The sequence below is a fragment of the Drosophila virilis genome, chromosome X (assembly GCF_030788295.1).
Source record: "Drosophila virilis strain 15010-1051.87 chromosome X, Dvir_AGI_RSII-ME, whole genome shotgun sequence".
Classification (NCBI taxonomy): Eukaryota; Metazoa; Arthropoda; class Insecta; order Diptera; family Drosophilidae; genus Drosophila; species Drosophila virilis.
Window position 1 is genome coordinate 19,581,250 of NC_091543.1, and position 19,584 is coordinate 19,600,833.

At 38.5% G+C, this 19,584-nt stretch overlaps 1 protein-coding gene and 1 long non-coding RNA gene across 3 annotated transcripts in view; one reads left to right on the forward strand and one right to left on the reverse strand.

The window, feature by feature from the left end:
• Positions 1-5,418: 5,418 nt before the first annotated feature.
• The window catches only part of LOC116652011 (uncharacterized), a 132,692-nt gene continuing 118,526 nt past the window's right edge, over positions 5,419-19,584 (reverse strand). For both annotated transcript variants that reach the window (XR_004305020.2, XR_004305021.2), the window contains exon 5: positions 5,419-7,326. This is a non-coding gene — a long non-coding RNA (uncharacterized lncRNA). The remainder of the gene's footprint in view (positions 7,327-19,584) is intronic.
• Positions 13,362-19,584, forward strand: part of SPR (Sex peptide receptor) — a 54,483-nt gene continuing 48,260 nt past the window's right edge. The window contains exon 1 of the mRNA XM_002055659.4: positions 13,362-14,579. The gene's annotated coding sequence lies outside the window, so the exon portion shown is untranslated. The remainder of the gene's footprint in view (positions 14,580-19,584) is intronic.

A 19,584-nucleotide genomic window follows, 5' to 3' on the forward strand; every position in this document is an offset into this window, starting at 1 on the left:
AGGCGTCCCCTCACAACTCAGTTGACAAACACACACACATACACACAGAGATGCCAACATGGCTAAGTGTTTAAACAGCGCCGTAGAAAGCAGTCGAGACGCCTGCAAGGGCTGCCTCATTACGGAAGCCAGCGTTGGCGAACGACGAAGGAAATACTGAAAGGGAGACAGCGAGGAAGACGCAGGACAATGAGGACGCCGGTGAAAATGGCGACGACAGGAAGTGAAGTTGTCGAAAGTAAATTTGCATAAACGTATGAAAAATTTTAATATTTACGACAAATTTGCAGCTGCGTTCCCCTGCCTCTGCCCGTTTGCCTTCTGTCCGCATAGAACTTTTTATGTAGCACAGCTAAAAGCGTGTGCGATTGTCTCTGCTAGTGTGCGAGTGTGTGAGTGTGTGTGTGTGTGTGTGTGTGTGAGTGTGTAAGTACGCAGCAGGCTGGGCTAGAGCAAGGCTCGCAGCAGAGCTACAATTTAAGACAGAGCTAAATGAAAGTGCGGCCTGCAGCTGTAGCTGAAAAGGAGAAGACAAAACTGAATCTGGAAATGGCTATGGGTGTGGCAACGGCCTGGTTAGTGGGTCGGGGCGTGGTTCTGAGGCAGCTGCCGAATGTAGACTAAATCAAGTTAGCACACTGAATGGCCAATGAGCAATGAAAACGTTGCCATGGCTATGCACTTTCAGAAGCCATTTTTTTGCGTCTGTGTGCGTGTGTCTGCCTGTGTGAGTGAGTGTGAGTGCGCATTTCACATCTCTTTCTCTGCCAATTCACCAACATTTTTATATCATCAATTTGGGCTAGTGCCAAACTTTGCCAACTACTCTCGTGTTATGTGGAAAATAAGGAAAAAGGCAAAGCATTGCACACCCTCGCCCACACAAACGCGCATAACCACACACACACTCACACGCACACACAAGTTTGTGGCCAGTTGCCAGGATGGGATTTTGTTGGTGCATTTGAATGTTTTGCATGGGACTTTCGTATAATATGAATGCACTTAAATTAAATTCCATATTTTTATGTAGTTTTAAAATTTCAACCGAAATAAAATGTTCTCTACGAAATGTACAAAGGTCTAGTTATGTACATATGCAACATATTTCTCATATATTTATTTTAATTCATATTCAGACCTATATTTATACATAATAGTCTATGTACAACATACCATCAAGGGCGGATAGTTAACATTTTAATAGCGCAGTCAATTTTATACCCTTGCAGAAGGTGTAACACATAGAAAGAGACATCTCCGATCCCGTAAAGTGTATATTTTCTTGATCAGCATCAATAGCCGAGTCGATATAGCCATGTCCGTCTGTCCGTCTGTCCGTCTGACTTTTTATGGCTGCCATTGGAACGATCGATCGAGAATTAAGTTGTTGTATGAAAAAACATTTTGTTTGAACAAATTCGGCATTTATTAGTTTTACTATACCCCTCATATATATGCAAAATCCTAATAAAATCGGACCTCTATATCTTATAGCTGCTACAGGAACGATCGGTCGAAAACTAGGTTTTTGATTAAAAACCTTTTTTGTTTATCAAGATATCTTGACCAATCTCGGAATTAACTATTTTACCTGTGCTTCTTAGATACGGGCAATGCACTATAAGCATTGTGAAAAGGTTGGGTCTGCAAGGGTACAAGGTCTTCGGCGTGCCGAAGATGGCCTTTCTTTCTCGTTAAGTATGAATTGTGTGTGTGTGCGTGTGTGTTGTATACACATGCGCATATATATATAATTTGCATTTACATGTCGAACGCCTATTTTGCGCATAAGATCCCTCTTAGGAACGGCATTCATATTTTTTATTTTTTATCCAGACTTTTCTCATTGGGAAATGCAATTCGTCACAGCTAATGGCAAAGCCCACTAGGCCAGGGCATTTAACACACGTAAATAGAAGGCGGGGGGCATTCGCTTTGTTTATTATCACAGCATTGAATGGTCTTTCAGCTGGATCTGTGGCTGTGGAATCGGTCTGGCCAATTGACGCATACACCTAAGCCCATTATATTGTTGGCCATTAGCAATTAGCGCTGTCATTTAAATGATTTTTAAAATGCCAAATGCTTGGCTTCGTGTCGATATTCAATTGTATTAATACCCTGTACAATATCAAAAACGAGCATATTATTGTTGTGAATGTGTGGGATGAGTATATTTACCCTATATGGAGTGGCGGGAGTTGTTTCGTTCGATTCGCAAATCTAAGAAGCTTAACATAAAATATAAACGTGAAATTCTTTTGATCAGTTCAGTAATACTTTACTATCGATAGAGTCCACCATCGATAGTTTTAGAGCAATCGATGCTATTGATAGCTTTACTTTACAAACAAGGATACATTTCTACTGTTTCTGACTATGAAGGAAAAGCTAATTTATGAAATTTGATTTCAACAGTTTATTCAAATATTTTATCAAAGGTATTTAATAGTCGGAACTTATAAAATGAAATTTCTTTGCGTTTTATCTGACGGCTGTTTACTTAGTGTGCATTTAATTAGAGGAGCGCCGCGCAAATGCCAATTTAATTGAAAGCACTTGTAAATACACTTACTCTTAGTTGTATTGGTTCCTACCGATTGTTGCAAACATATTTTGATTTAATTGAGGGATTCTTTATCTGTAATCGTTTTAATGTGTGTTTTCAATGCCTTTTAATGGTGCTGGCAAATGGTTCTCGGCTTGCTTAGGGCACATTAAATTGCCATTGGTCACGTAGCTAAGCCCCTAATTGCCCAAATGATATGTTGCAGCCTATGTTAAATATATATTTCAATTGAAATTTATTTTATATATTGATTTTTTGGGGTATAATCAATTCGGGATTGCTATTAAGAATGTATAAGAAATCTTGCAGAAACAGCAGCCACTTGTAAGTTTTAGCTTGCAAAATAATATTAAGTACTTAAAACCGAAACTAGGACGTAAACCTAGAACATCTCCATCGACGACATTGGAATTAATAATTATCGCGATTATATTCCCATTATACTCCCCATTTTATGATGTCGGCAACAACAGGGCTACAGTAGAAGTAACCCGAAGGAACAACAGTCGAAAAGGAATCTTCGTGTAGTGAACATTCCTTTTCTATCCTATCATTTGTATTTACACAACATGGCAAACTCCTTATTAAAAAGAAATATTATTGACTTTACAGAAATTTTTTAAGCCCTCTCGTCCTTTGTCCTTGCAATATATAATTTCGAATATTACAATAGTCTGGTGAAATGTCATTTCAACAGTTTCGATGAAGACTTGAATCGATAATGAAAAAATACTTCAACGCCACGTTGAAGCCTGACGATGATGATTTTACGGAGCTCCATTAGGCGTAAACGCCTTGTCAATTCGCGCAGATGTGTGCTCAGCATGAAGCTGTGTTTACCTGCGGGGATTACATGCCACATTTTGTAGTATGTGCAACACGTGCATTAAGTGGATTCATGGGCAGACACCTTGTTGATGAGGCCCCTTTTCATGTTTCTGCCTGTGCCTGATTGTAATTAAAACTGTTTAATTTGCTGTCAGCTCACCCACACACTCCCACCCACAACCTCACGCACACACACTCCCAAACACACTCACACCTAGGAGTAATCACTCAGTTACCGGACTTGCCAGCAAAATACAATTAACGCTGGCACGAGTTCATTTTGACTTTCATAATGCTCATCGGGCAGTGTAAACAATTCCTTTGTCTTACGTCAAATGAAATTGCATATTCCGCGTAGGGTTCTGTGTTAAATATATGATACTCTGCCGTTGATTGCGAAATGCAAGCGACTATGGTCAACTATTTTTAAACCGTAGTCAGATATAAATTTCAACATCCCGGATTTCATTTTTCAATTATAAAACACATAGTCCTATGATTGTAGATGGGGCAGAAATTGAAACCTAGGAAATGATAAAAATGATTACATAAAGCAAAATCCAATATGTATCACGCAATCGCACAGATAGAATGCAACTCCCGCCACGGTCACATATGGCAGTGACGCAGTTAGGATTGCTTAACATTTGACTTGCAAGTCAATTTCACGTGGCACTGTGTGCAACCACGGACATTTGAGGAGCGACAAGAGTTATGCGAACAGGCTAGGCTCTAATTACATCTATCCAAAAGCTGCCAAGTGCAGCGAGTGCAGTATAAATTACCTTGCGAAGTGGCCCCACCACAAAACGGACAGATAAACCCGAAGAGGTTGAATTATAATAGGTAGCTGTTCGGTGAAATGCTCACGTCGCCAGGCATTTCAATTCATATTTAATTATGCTGCTCAAACCTAAAGCGAATTGCAGTTTAGTTATAAAAGGGCCAATCGTTTGCCCAATCATTGGTCAAATGCATTAATGCTAATTTGTGCTCAACGTTCTGTGAATCCTTCATCTAGTCAATGTGTACGAGAAAGGATAATGAAGTTGTACAAATGAGTGTCTACGATTACAGACCAGATAAGAGCTAGACACCAATCATTTGCATCTTAAATTTACTTCAATATTTGTATAACTAAAACTCTTTAGTTCGATTAACAATGACAAAATTAAAATAAATTATAACATTTATTACATTGCGGATACAAAATTTTGGCGCTCATACTCTTACTTTTCCTCAAACTCGCTCTCCATCTCTCCCTCTATCTATATATCAATCTATCTGCACATCTACCTTTTTGTCTAGGTATCTATTTTTCTTTTTAAGTATACATATATACCTCTCTCTCCCTCTCTTTCTTTTTCCATCTTAACCATAACTATTCAAATCTCTTTCCCACCTACTCTCTCCGCCTCCCTCACTCTCTTTCAGGCTTATCTTACTCTCTTATTCACTCTGCTCTTCGCATTCCATTAGTTCTTTTCGATCGCTTTTCTGTGCGATTCTCCTCCTTATTACAAGAGGGGCTTTCATATTGATATGATTTTAAACGTTGAAGCTAAAAAGCGATCGTCCATATTGACTGACTGATTGAGTGACTTATAGATGACTGATAGCCAGCGCATAGCCTTAACGGAAAGTGCCAGCAAGCTGAAAGCTTGATAAATATCTTCTACCTCTCACAAAAGCAAGCTTCCGAATAGCAAACAGGGACTGGGAGGCTTGTTTGCAAGCCAAATTTGATGTATCTCTGTATTCCTCTTTTGCTCGATTTTTCGGCCTTCAAACATCTGCGACATCAGTTGCCTAACAGTGCATTCGTCCGTCTCGGTCTATATATATATACTCATGTATTTGTGAATCATTAATCGCGGAATTGAAAAGCCGTGACGGAGGCATTTAATTCAGAGCTGCCCTTTAAACTTTAGCCAAATCAAACAAGCGATTTCTTGATTAATTACTTTTCAAATAAATCTAGTCGGAGAACGCCTCGACCGATCCTGAATCTAGCACATTATACTGAATACTTTGCGTTAGGCATTTACTCGATGCCTGAAGGAGTCTTATCCATATTCTCGTATGGAGATGGGTGACATCTCGAATGGCATTTTAATTAACCAAAAGCGTTTTAATGGGTGCCTGTTTAATGACAGGACACAGGACATGGGACGGATGGCAGGCAGGCGGCAGACGGTACAAGACGAAGCAGGTTAGGAGTGTGCAAGTTTGAACATGTCATTTAAGTACATAATTTCATTTAAATCTTGACTAAGCCTGCTGCAATGCGAGGAGTCAAAACAAAGGACATTAAATTGTAATGAGGGAGCCGCAGAGCAATTTCCATTTTGCCAATGGCAAGGACAAGGTCATGTGCTTGCCAAGCCGCCTAAAACGTTAACTTATTATTTTTGTTGTTCTACTTCTTTTCGGGCTTTTATAAAGACAACAACAGCAACAACAACAACAAGAACGAATAAGAGGCTGAGTCGCAGCAGCTAAGAGAAAATTGCTTTCAATTAAGTGGCCCAAGTCTATGCCGGGCTCGTCCGTTAGACTAAACAAATGTTTGAAGTTATAATTGAGGCGACATACTTATTATGCTTGGAAAGACTGAGCTCCAGACTATATACATATGCATGTGTCAGACTTCTGCGTGTCTAAATATACGAATTTATGAGAGCCTTGCTCCGATTATAATCAACTGTAAATTAAATAGAGCCTATCGAGCCAAGCAGCTTGCCAACCACTTACATCTTGCAATTGATCAATTGACAGCATTAATTTCCAGCTCAGTGATTAGCTCAAAGCCATCTATAAATTGAAATTTCAATTGTGAGCATCTCCAACTGAACTACAAGTCAGCCCACATACTGATATTGTCATATGGTATTGCCAGATCTGGTGGCCTGGTGGTCTGGTTGGGTCTCGTCTAGCCTGCGGGCAAATCATTTCATTTTGATGGCTCCACAATAAACAGATGGCAAACGGCAGGCGTTAGAAAACTAAGCCACGTGCTAATTGCCAACGTGAACGGGCCTTCAAAGCAAAATCCTTGCCAGTCGGCAGACAAGCGCTTACCTCGTCTGCTCAACAGGCGAATCGAAAAGCTGGCAATTACGTTACGCATACGACACGTTGCCGAACGAAACGCCTCGCAACCACCATAGGCTTACATGTGTGCGTCTGTTTGTGTTTGGCTTGTGTTTGGCATTGCGGTGCTGTAAATGGCATAGCATCTACTTAATCAGACAATTATGTGTCGCTAATATTGATATAATCTTCAGCTTAATGCTTTTAATTTAGCTCGTTAGCTGTTGAGCGTCATATATTTGTGCTTCGTATTCCGCCCCAACCAAGGCATTTTCCGTCAATATTTTAGACTATATTCAATTTCGGGCGCATATATGAATGATACTTCTGGCTCACCATTTTGCATACATTTCCATTTGGTTTCCTTTTTTTTTTTTTTTGTTAGGCATACACTATAAACATGCATGAACTGCCATTTCAACTTTTAGCTGCATTAGTCGCGCAATTCCAAATTCTGTTTATGCAGCCAAACTTTTAATTAAGTTGAGTGTAATTGCATTCAATTTGGGCCCAATTTTTGCTGCGTCCCTGCTAATTTATGTCGGCTAATGAGTCTATAAGGAAAATCCTCTTTTAAATTTTCGACAATAACATCAATTTATATATTTATGTAAAATAAGTATATGGCTAAGATTATTGTGATTATTGTGTTTGATATAGATTCTTACTTAAGTACCAATCTATTTATAAAAATGCACTTACCCATAGTTCCAACACATACGCATGGTTATTTACTTGTTATGAAAAATGCACATGAGAATCGTATAGTAGGGTAATAATGAAATATCCTTTCATATTTATTCATTCCTTTTTTCCTTTCCTTTTTATTTTTGCTGAGTATGATAAAAGAAAACATGTATGTGTACAATATTACATATATGTATATGCATATTTAAAGGACTTAAAAATGTAAGAATAAACAAATACACGCACACACGCATAAATGCATTCATACAAACATACATGCATGCATACATACATATATACATTCATACATACATTCATACATACATACATACATGCAGACATACATATAAACACACATGTACACATGCATACATGCAGAAATGCATGCATACAAAATTCCATACATACGTTCATACATATATACATGCATACATATATACAAACATACATGCATACAAACATGCATGCATACAAACATACATACATACAAACATGAATGCATGCATATCTATATATATATATATGCATATCTATATATATATATATATATATATATATATATATATATATATATGCATACATTCATTCATTAATACACAAACGACGCTAATTAGAACGGAAACACACTTGTAATTGCAGCACATTGCGGTGCTGTTCCTACTTGAACTCATGAGATTCGTATAGTAAGGCGATAGATACAAAATAGTGTGTATTCAATTTGCGGTGCATTGGAAAGGAAATCCGTTGTGTGTTTGAAGAGAACATGCATACACACACACATATGTACATACGTATACGTGTGTATATATGCATATGTATATGCACGTATAGCATACAATAATACATGCTTATAGATTTGCGAGCACCAAAACTTCTCAAATAAGTTAAGTTAAATTCAGTTCATTCCATACATACTTTTTATACATATATACATGTATGCGTCTGTATAGTATTAGGTATTTATTTAACTTGGTCAGTTTCATAATGAAAACCTTTTAAGCTTAAACTGTTCCTTTTTCTACATCAGAATATTATTTGATTCCTATTATTAGTTTACACAGTAAAAATTAGTTGAAAAATTGCAGAGTATCTAAAGTAAAGCAAACACATATAAATTATTTGTCAATAGAAAAATTCCTGTGTTTGTAGTTGCACTCAAAATGTTTATACAACATTGTTGTTTGTATTTTATATGTACTCTAGCCAATTCTACGCAATTGCTATGCCTAAATTGTCTTGGTTAATAAATGGGCATTCTTATTTGGGGAGGTTTTCACCTTTGACATTAAATTCAAATTCGTTTAACGTCTACATAGGTATTTGCCTTTGATGAGCTCACACGTCAATTACAGCGTTTTTCTTGAGCAAAAATGGAAATATAAATGCGGAAATACTTGTGCATACACTGAATGCCCTGTAAAAGCTGTTCTTATGCCAGGACAGTTGAGGCAGATATTTTTGGTTTGACTGTCTCTCGATAGTTGCGCCCCAATTAAATACTATCTATAGCAATGACGATGATTTTGTTACCTTTAGTCGTGGCATGCAAAATCGTAAGCCAATTAAGGTTCTGATTATCTTTGTACAGGGTGTCTGCTATTCGCACATTATCGGTTGCCGTCATTCCAGCTTGTTTCAGTTCTTGTTGCTGCTGATACTTACCAACTGAGCCAAGCACAAATTTGTCATATACGCGCCCTACCATCCTCCACATCACTCTGCCCTACCATTCAAACTTGGTGTGGGCTAGTTCTTCTTTTTTAGTCAACACACGCCCAGTGGGTGATTGGAACGCAGGCGGCATAAGCAAATGCACACACACACGCACGCAAACACGCACACACGAACGCAAACACGCACACACACACTCACAGAACAATAAGCAAGATAAGTAATAGCAAATTGCTGGCCAACTCCGCTTCTTAGCTTTGGCTTGTTGGCTCGCTGGCAGCTTGGAATGCCTCGTACACAAGATATCCGGCTGCAATCTTGCGAGTATTTATGCCAGTGGTATTGGTGGTGGTGATGGTGCTGTTGCTGCTGCTGCTGCGTCTCAGGGTGGTGGTTGGCAGTGTGCTGGCTTTACTGGCTGTCTGGCTGCACGTACCAAGCTCTACAAATATGTATCTCCTAATTACTGCTGCGGAAAGTCATGTGGCGTTTGTAGCTGCCACTGGCACTGCTGCTTCTGCTGCTGCTGCTGCTGCTGCTGTTTCTGTGGTTATCATGATTTAAGCGCTAAGCTCCCTTACACTTATATCCTCACACTCGCCACTGGGTCAGGCTGCTGGCTCGACTTCAATTTTCTGACACACGCTTCATATGTGCGCTACGTGATGTTGAAGTTGAAGTAAATCACATAATAGTCTTCACATGGCGTTTGCAGCGCCGTGAAGTGGTTGCCTTAAAGCACAGGACCATCGCTGGCACCAGCAACATACCAGCCCAGAATCAGCACAAGAGCCACGCCTTGCGTTACGCCCCCAGCTGCATAATAAATATGCAGGCGAAGAATTTTCAAGTGTTTAACGGACAAAAGGGCATAAAGGCGTTTAAAGCAAATACGATAAATTCAATTTGTAACTAACACACACACACACACGCACACGCACGCACACCCAAATTCCATGTGCTGGGGTTAACTGCTGCGTGCTGCGTGGGGTAGGAGGGGGCAGAGCATTTGGCCGCAAAAGAAATGCCAATAACAAAAAACACGCGTTACGCGTTACAGATATTTTGAGGCTAGCCCCACCCTACGGCACCGTTCATAGCCCCATATTGAGCAAAACAACAAAGTCGTAGAATCAAAGGGTGCGCAGCGGGGGCGATGGGACTAGGAGGGCACAGCTGAAAGGAATAACAACAAAGCCATTTACGTACGGCACGGTAGAATCTTTGAAGAAACCCAATAGGAAAACCTGCAGGTCAAAGGAAAAAACACAGCACAAAATAAGCAAAAAAAACCAAAAGATACAGAAAATATAAATCAAAAGTGATAGCTAGCAAATACCCTATACAAATATGATCAATATATTTTTTACGATTTGAAAATTAATTCTATTTTTTATATTAAATAAATTATAAAATTATATTATATATATAATGGAATATACTTAATATATAAATATGCATGTATTATAGATAGGTATATATTAATTTAAGTATTACAACTCGGACCAATCGGACACAATATGCTCAAGCTTACAGACCAGCTAATCTGCTGAATATATCTTAGTGCGTATGCCAAATGTACGGTAAGCACAACGTGCACATACCCTATTGTACAATTTTTTATTTATTTTGTTTTTCTGCGCATTTCTAAAAAGGTAGAGCAAAAAGGCAATGCCAAATCATTGAAAATGGATAACCCTACACATGTGAGTCAAGGATATTACCAGCTCCAACAGTGCGTTGTTTATATACATATGTGTCGCCATATGTGTGTGTGTGTCTCTATGTGTGTGTGCGTGTGCGTTTTTGTGTATCAAGCTGATGGCATTTTGCTATTGCCTCAAGTGATTTACAACAAAATTTGAATTCGAAAATGATAACACAGCTGCTGCAGCAGCAAGCACATCTAACCGGAAACGGAAGTGATTGTAAGTGTAACTGAAAAAAGAGACAGTGGCTACGAGGGGTTGAACCTTTCGACTTTCTTATTGCTGGTTACATCATAACACACATCATAGCTGTCCGCAACGTGGTGGGAGCCTGTTAACGAGCATTCGATGTGCATAACCTGGTTGCACACCTGGCGTATGAGCAATATTCAGAGGCGACTTAGCACAAAAGTCTTTTTTATTATTGTAACTATGAATTTCTACGATTGCTTCTAGCGGCCATTCAATGTGAATCTAAGCATGCAAATGTGTTCAGACATGCACAAATGGACGCCTTGCAGTATAAATACGAATCACTTGATATGGCTCTGATTTGCAAATGCAAATCAAATGCAGCCGAAATTTGTTGCTTGCGAAATCTCAATAGACGGTAAGACAAATGCACAATTCAATTTTTCGTCCAGCGATTGTTGATCACGTCCCAGCGCACAAAAATGCAATTATAATGGCCCCGAATGTGGTCACTCTAAATAAGAGCATTTCAAAGAATCAGCTCCCCTGACGTAAAATGGCCCTCAACAGCTGCTGGCAATTGGAAGCTCGTAGCTAAACTGAGCCGAGCACCATGTAAATATTATTCAATTTTAATTTAGTTGAGGTAAATTTTACAAATTGATTCAAGAGTTGCAACAAAATATTTTATATCGAGGACTCATTTTTATTTATTTTATTTTTGCGTTCAAGCTAACTACTTCAAGGTATTTTTGCCAGGTTTCTAATTGGCAAATAATATCTTACATTGCCATAAGTACACAATTTTTTCGACAATTTGTTTGTTTATTTAAATTAACAGCCTCAAAAGAAAGGTGTAGCAAATTGAAAAAGGGAAATGCTTCAGCGCTTTAGAAATTTAATAAAGTGTTTTGCTAAAACACAAATAAATATTGTCTACAATTGAACCTTTTCCTTATTTGATTAGCAATTTCCACTATGCAAATGCACAGATGGGCAAATAAATGTTATTTACCTTTACTTTTTATTACTCATCGCCTTTCTATTCGATTAACAAGGTAAAAACGAGTATATTGGTTTCGTGGAATGTTCTTTTTGCTCTCCGTCCGTTTCTCTGTCTGTTAGACTCCTTTTACTTGGAACTAACACTCGTGTTAGGGGGCGGGTAACCCATGAATAGCTCTGTCCGCCATTGTTCTGATCCTGGGAGAGTTTTAATGATCGCCTCTCAAGATAGAGACTATCGAGCCTAAAATTCAAGAACACTCCTTGCTTACCTTACTACAAACAGAGTATTGTATAGTCGGTGTCAGCCGACTGCAATGTTTCCACTGTATGTGTGTGTGCGTATATAGTCGGTATTCATATCCTGAAACAGGCTCTATTTTTATGCATATTCACGGCGTTGCCATGGAAAGTGAAATTAAGAGATGCCAGCCCATATTAAGTGGCACTCACATCATGAGCATCATTATATGATGCGAATGTTTAGAAAGGAGGCGGCATCAAGAAGCAATCGACTACACAGACTTTCGATTGCTGCCAAAAAAAAGCCTCAATGGACAACAGGAAATCAGTTTTGCTGAATTTTACAAAGCATTCTTTCCCGCCCAGAAAAATGGGCGGCCAATATAGGCAGCCGGTCGGGTGAGTCGTGTGGGTCGCGTGGTCGGTACTCTAATAAAAGTCATTCAACTGTAAGGTGAAGTGAACTTCTAATTGTTCCCCATAGGCGAGAGACACAGCTGACATTGTAACCAGCAAAACTGAACGAATATTAGGCATTATGACGACAGCAGGAGAACAACAATGATGATGACGACAAAGAAGCAATCGAATTCGTTTATATATACTTATAATCAAATAATGGTTCAATAGAAATCGTTAATATTTGATAGACACAACAGAATTCATAAATAAATCTTTGAAACTGATAAGGAAATTGCATTTGTTGGGGTGCAGCTACAAATACATATATCTATCCAAATAAATATGTATGTATCTAAAGCTATGTATACGACACGGTATGGATGTACTTATTAAGTATATGGAGCACGCATAAAAGTTAATGACTTTTGACATCTTTCGCTGCAAGTCAATGGCCAAAAGTCAAGACAAGAAATTAAATCAAAAGCACAAAAACAGAACAACAACTAGAAACACAACCAACACACAGTTAAATTCTACATGCACTTTATCTCAAAAGGGGTACACCGAATATGTTCCCTAATATGAAAAAAAAAACAAATATATAATATGATAAAAAAGGAAAGAAAGAAATTAAATGAAATTATAAGAAATACAAATAATAATACGATTTTTACTATGAATACAATAAATAGATATACATATATATATTTATATAGTAATTATAAAAATGATAATAATGACTAAATAATAATAATAATAATAATAATACTACTAATAATAATAATAATAATAATAATAATAATAATAATAATAATAATGATAATAATAATATTAATAATAAAAATAATAATAGTTCCTGAAAGAGGGAAAATGTAAATTATTGCTGCGCCCTCCACCACAGCCTCCATTAACCGAAATATTGTTTTCTATCTTTTTTAAACAGTGCTTGGAATAAACAACTTTTTTCAATTCATCTTTAACTTATTAAAAAAATTTAGACGAAAGGGCATTAAAACATCGATGCGAGCAAAAACCCGTTTCTAGCGCAAAGCTGTGATTGACTGACTGACTGTTTGAGGGAGCCAACGAGAAAGCGAGTGAGTGAATGAATATTTCGTGTATGTTGCGGTAAAGTGTCAAACACCTAAAGCAAAGCAGCGCAGCTGTCGGCGGGTCGGCGGACGGCGGCGCCAAACAGCAACAGCTGAGCAGAACCACAATGCAAGAGGCCAGATGTTGCTGTTGCTGTAAAAAACAAAGCGCTGTTCAATGTGTTAAAAACGTTTAGGCAGCCTGCGCAAAGAAGAACAACAACAATCGCAACAGCAGCAGCGGCAGCAACAGCAGCAGCAGCGGCAGCAACAGCAGCAACAACAAACAGCAGGCAATCAGTTGTTGGCAACAGGGGCGATGTAAACAAATCGCAAGGCGCAGGCGCGCGGATAAAACATGCTCGTGGGTGGCGTGCGGATAGCTGGATAAAGCACTAGCGGATACTGTAATGCTCGGCGCTGGGAACACTGCCCAGCGACGCGACGCGACAACAACAGCAGCAACAACAGCACCAGCACCAGCAGCAGCAGAAGCGCCAAAACCAGCAGCAACAGCAACAGCAACAGCAGCAGCAGCAGCAGCAGCAGCAGCAGCAGCAGCAGCAGCAGCAGCCGCAGCCGCAGATAAAGTCGTCGCCGAGCGCCAAGCACGGAAAACTGTTTCAAATATAACCAACGAAATTTGTTTGTTTTGATTCAGTCGTTGCGGGTATCTTAAGGCGAGCAGTTCAGCCAGGAGCGAGCCAGAGCAGAACAAGCTCAGACGTTGCGACTCGGCATTAACATTAAACAAAACACAACCAAAGTAAAAAAAAAAAAAATAAATAAACACATAAATAGTTAATTTTTTTAAACAATTGGCAAAGTGCGTAGTCGAATCTTTTTCTTGCTTCTGTTATTTTCTTTGTTTTCTGCGGGCCACCCAAATGTGCCAAATCAAAGACTATCCAAAAATAAATGTTTTCAAAATGTTTATTTTTGTAATTTTTTTAAAAAAGATTCGTACAAATGCTAAAAACATTTTTTTCAAATTGTTCAAAGAACAATAAACTAGCTTTTTTTTTTTATTTCTTTGGTGTCAAAGTGCAGTGCTTGAAGCCCTTTTGAGGAAGTAACTATACACAGGTAAATGAACATGAGAAATGAATAAATGTGCACACTGATGAATATTTCTTGCCAACATTTTGCATAACAACAGCAATTGTTGTGGCATTCAGTTGACAACTTAAATAATGACCTGAATATATTGTAAGATTATCTAGGACACCAGCTCCAAACTTGTCCCAAGCATTTAACTAAACCAAATCATATTTAATTAATGGTATTAAAACAAATTTAGACAAATATTTCCGTCTGCCTCTGCTCACCTTGGGGCATGTGGGTAAGCAGGCTACTGTTGCCTTGTCTTTGGAGTGGTAGCAAGTTGTTTTTGGACCTTGCAACATGCAAATAAGCTCTGTGAGTCGCCAACAGCCTTTGATTGCGTGCCGCACATTCCATTCAAATGCCGCATCCGCCGTCTGTCGGCGCACGGAATTTGCTTGGCAAATGCCGAATGTTCAATTCTTCGCATCTGACTTGTTGTTTTCAATAATACAAATTGTTTGTCTCAAATTATTTCCAAAATATTTAATTTAAATGTATTCTAATTAAACTTTAAATAAACCGAGTTGTTTATATTTATTAAATTGTTATTCTGAAGAAAACTTTTAAGAACTCGTAAAGTATGCTATAGAAAATGCTAAGACGGGCGCTTGCATTAACTCAATTTGATTTATTATAATTTCTGCAGCTTCTCGTCGAGTGTTATATATTTTTATTTCAAAACATCTCATTTTAAAATGTATTTCAATTTCACAATGGTATGCTGCACCTGCTGCTGCTGCTGTTGCAGCTGCCAGCCCAAGTTTTAAGTTTTACGATTCGCGCATAGTTGACGGATTTTCCGCCCCACCAAGCCCACCCTGCAAGCCTGGCTCCTTGCATAAAAAGTTAAAAGTCGCATAAGAATAAGAGTCCAAAATATAAAAAGCAAATAAAAATAACTTTGTTATTTTTTTTTTTGGTTTTTGTTTTTGCGCAAAAAACAGCAAAATAAAATAAAGTAGAATAGAATCTTGTGCTGTAAACTTGTCGGGCAGCAATTTCGGCTTGAGTTTATTCTGTACTCTTAATTTTGGGTTCATGTGCTTCCTTTGGTAGATAGATATTTAGATGTATATTTTTTTAAAATAAAGAAATTATTGATATTTATTTATTTAATTGAATAAATATTTGGAAATAATTTAGAAACTTAATAGAAACATAATTTTCAAATAAAAAATACTAAATATGATGTGTTAAAAATCCTAAGACCATATTGTATTATATTAAATTGAGGCTCAACATTTCATTAGAAAATGGTTTGAATCGGACGATGTATGTTATTTCGTTTTTGAAAAGAAGCCCATAAATTAACAAAAATTTGTTAGAATTAACAAAACTTTAGATAAATTTTGTTTGACAACTTGTTTTTCGTATTTGCAACTGTTCGACTTGAAAAGAACTATTTTGATATATTATCTAGATAGAATTTAAATAGGATGCTCGACACATTTAGCAAGTGAAGAGCATTGTAGTTTCGACTCGATGGCGTTTTATATAGAATTTCTTGCTCTGTAGCTTTTCGTGTCATGTAGGAAACTGTAAAACTGTCGAAAGAACGCATTTCATATGACAGGATGTTGCCCCGTTTTCGAAACAGTTGAGCGTAACATTTACTTAAGATAGAATCAAGTATTCTGTCGCTCATTCAACGTATCGATTTTCAAGTCAACTAAAATATGGGGGCATGGTCTGGAGACTCGACAGGAAAACATATTAAAATTACTTTCAATGCATTTTAATGAAACGCAATTACGACAAACAAAGAATAGTGTTATGGGCTGGGATTGATCAAGCCAGTTGCAAGTCTATTGCAACGTTGCAAATTTTCTAAACTCAATTGCCGTGAAATACGTAAAGGCCAAAATGTTGTGGAACCTGAAGAACTCAATTCGTGTTGAACTGAACTGAATCGAAGTTCATGTAAGTCGAGTGTCACACGTGCCACACATATAAATCAATATGGTCATTAACATTAATGAACCAAACGACATTAAACTGCTTCGCCGGACCTTTAACATCCTGGCTCAATCGGCCAAAAAGTTAGTCACAATACGGCCGCCGGCGCCCAAAGCCAAGCATATGCAACTAGCCTAATACCCTGCACAAAATATGCTATATTATGGCAGGCGGCAGAGACATGGCCCATCTGCTGTACTGAAAGTCATGCCTGTACAGCACGGCATTTATTAAAGACTTCGTACTGGCATACAAAATTAATATATTGAATAAAAAACCAAAATGCCGAGCATAAACATTTGATTTTTGACCTGCGGACAGGCCACAGACCAAAATGAACAAGTGAAAATTCTCAGTCGGGTACTCTCGACTGCGCCATACTCATTCAAACTGATATCGATTTTCCGCTCTCAAATGATTTTCTTTAACCAACTTAATTTTATATATGATGACTCCGGCCCTCCATTCTGCATATCAATAGAATTTTAACACTTTAGCGGATAGAAACGAGTATATACACTAAATTTCAAGTCTCCAAGTTCGAAAGACGGACTTTGTTGAAGCCCAATATACTCGCTTACACTCGTTAACTAGTACAAGGAGAAAGTAAAGTAAAGTCAAGAAAAGACGAAGAAAAAAAGCAATTGGCAAACATTTTTGCAAGCTTAACGCAAAAATGCAGCACAAAGGCGAAAAGTCGAAAATCCAAAACTGGAAAATGAACCGAATGAGCAGCAAAAACATAAACGAAAACCAAACTTAACCTAACCAAACCGTAACCATAACCATAAGCACAACACAAGCCAAACAGAACCCTTTGCCAGTGACCTTGCGCCCTGTTCTCTGTTGGCCTTTCCCGGTGGGCGGGTAACATGCGCGAATTATTGAAAGAAAAACATTAAGAAGAAATAACTCCCACTTCCCCCTCGGTCGCACCTCACGTCATAACTTTGTTGCTTGTTTGCGGTCAGTTGGCTTATTTGCTTTCACCCATTTTTCTACTCTCACAGAAGGTGTTATCACTTTGTCAGCAACTGGGTAACGTAGTAGAGGCGATTGCCAATAAAATCTTTGCATTCTTGACGAGTGTCGATAAGGTCCATATTTTTGTTACAGGCAGCTCACGCGTCGGCATTGGGTGGATCGGATCACTATATAGAAATGATTATTCGAACATTGCGTAACTTTTTTGAAAAATCGTTTGCTATAAAATTGTAAGAGTATTTAGTTGTTGTTGCGCCGTAGACAGCACTTTTCGCTTGCTGCTGCCTTTTGCGGACAACGAGTCCACATCGGAGCCCAATTTTTTCTTTTATATTGTTTTTTTTTTCTTTCTTGTCGGTGTCGGCTCCTTGGCTGGTTGCGTTTAATGGCACCTGTGGCTGCTGGCTGCTAATCATGATTTTAATGACCTTCAGCAGCCGCTCCACTGAGGGTCAGCCGTGCCCATTTGGGGCCACAAGACTGATTTTTGTGTTTACGAGTGCCGTCGCTGAAAGGTTTATCAAACGTCGCTGGTTTTGCCCAAAGGTTGCAATTAATTTTTTAAATACTTTACAACTTGGCCAACTCGCCGCCTGAGTAAGGAAAATTATAATTTAGCCGGCGGTCTGTTGGCTAACTGGGTGTTGATTGAGTGCTAAGCACATATTAAAGTTAACCCGCATTTTAAGGAAAGCTCGAAATTTGATTCATTACAAACATAAAGAATAGGGATTGCACACGAACTTCTGTAGCCACAATAAAGTTCTTCACAAAATGTACAAGATTCTGACTTACCGAAAATATTTTCTCCGAGCATGAATTTCCTGTCATTTTCGTTTTGTTTTTGAGAATAATCAAGTACCAAATAAAAATAGATTAAAATGGATTTTAGTCTTAGGTTTTATATCCTGTGAAGACCAAATCTTTGATAAAGACAAAAAGCCGACTCGATATAGCCAAGTCCCTCCTATCAGCTATCTGTCCGTTCGGCTGTTAACTTAAACCGACCTCACACTTCATATTAAAAATAAGTTCATTCGTATAGCACACGCTATAGTCTCTAAAGTTCCCTCCAGTTTCATAATATCGATAAATATCAATTTCCAAATATGGCTTCCTATCGGAGTATATATACCAAGCACTTTGAATATATATGCTTTCACTCATTAATTGTTCAACGTTTGGACATATGGACAGCAACCAGAAGTGAGAGAGATTCGCTCAATGGGCTATCATATGACAAAGCTCACATTGAGATTGCCAAACATTGGATTCCTTTCGCGTAGTGTCCCATTCCGTTTTGATTCGGCTTGGTTCGCTGCCGGCCTTGGGTAATATAATCGCCAAAATCCGACACCATAACAAACAGACAACAAAAATATATTTTATTTCAATAATTTCATTGTGATGTGTGATGCTTGATGTGCCTCATGTCTGATGTCGGATGGCTGATGGCTGATGGTCACTGATTGGCCAACTGCGATTGGGTTTCGTCTTAGTCTTTGGCTGTCGTAGATGACGTAGTTGCAGACGTAAGCATAGCTCATGGGCTCTGTCAATATTGGCACAACACTTTGTTTACTCGTTCACAAAAAATTGAAGAAGAAAAAACACACACAAGCACACTAACTCACACACGCATACATGCACACACAGAAACGGAACCTCAGAGAGAAATATGTTAAATCGACAACATATTGAATTTAGATTTAGTATCGCTGTGGTGCAGGATGAATCGGCACCCATTGATAGGGCATTGGGTTAGGCCGGGGTAGGGCGGATTCGGTTAGTCGCTGTTACGGTGGCCTTGTCAAGGAAAATGTAAACACACGGCACTGGCTGCGAGGAAGCGCAAAATCGTGCCAGCACGGGTTCGTTGACATCTGCGCCAAAAATGAAAAGATAACAAATGAGAGACGCCTCAACCTTGGCCCATCACACGGCACCGCATCTTGCGCCCAGGGTTGCCAACTTATGTAAATGTATTCAGGCGGCGTGAGGCAATTACGGGCACAACAATAATCACAGAGCATCCGAAGGCAGC